Source organism: Lactuca saligna, chromosome 7 (genome assembly GCF_052625555.1).
Source record: "Lactuca saligna cultivar CGN05327 chromosome 7, ASM5262555v1, whole genome shotgun sequence".
NCBI classification, from domain to species: domain Eukaryota; kingdom Viridiplantae; phylum Streptophyta; class Magnoliopsida; order Asterales; family Asteraceae; genus Lactuca; species Lactuca saligna.
The window spans coordinates 65,823,881-65,825,000 of record NC_136423.1 but is presented as its reverse complement, the minus strand read 5'-3'; positions in this window follow the sequence as shown (position 1 = coordinate 65,825,000).

Sequence of the window (1,120 nt, the reverse complement as noted above, 5' to 3'; positions counted from 1 at the left end):
GTTATTTCCTTAAGATCACTGTAAGTTCTTTTATCAAGTGTTTATTCAACACTTTAACTATTAGTTCACATATTCACACATTATTATGTGTTTAATCAATTAGGATACGATATCCTCCGTGTTTTCTAAACTCGAAGATTACCGTTTCTATACTGTTACCTAACCGCAAACATACACCCAATGTGAGTTGATACTCATACGTTTTCACGACTTTTCATAGTTTTAGGGGGGGGGGGGATACAAGTAAAACACAAGAAATCTTGTGTTTAAAAATATTAATTGCTTATAATATTTTAAATACCTTATAAACACATTACGTAAAAATATATTAAGACACAACGGTTTTCATTTCAGCAGAATATACATTATAAACTATAATAGGTATAGTCTATGGTTCATTTTACAATAATTATACACTTATAAATCTTTATGGAAAAGTTACATTTCGTTTACTAAAGGGTATTACATTTCATTTACTAAAGGGTATTACATTTCATTTACCAAAGGGTATTATATTTCATTTACTAAAAAAAGTTTTCAGTTCATTACTCGTAAACTCGTTGAAACAAATAATTGTGAGACATTTTCAAGTACTTATCTAAGTGCCAACGAAAGTCCTGACTTATAACTAGAGTCTCTTGTCGGGAGAGCGATATATTTGTGTATAAATTTATATGGGACTGACAATCCCACACCCTGACTGTTAGCTACAATTGGACGGGCAGGTCTGCGGTGATAAATGTCACTAACATTTTCGGTGTCTGAAGAACATCGTGTTCAAGTCACAGTATAGTTATAAGAACTCACATAGAGAAAACAACGACACATTTACGGAGTAATATATTTTTCAGACAGTTTCATTTGAACATTCACTTTACATTTGGTTTACGGAGCAAACATACTTTCAAATAGTTTTACATAATAATAAAATTGCATTACACGACTTCTCAGTACAACATGAATTACATTTCAAGAAACATACATTTAAAGGTATTACATACTAATATAACTACAATATACTATTTACCTAGTACACTACGACTTATATTTCTGAAAGGACTATTATTATTTACTCAATGATTAATTAGCGTATACGTTAGGGTTATATATAATAAAAATC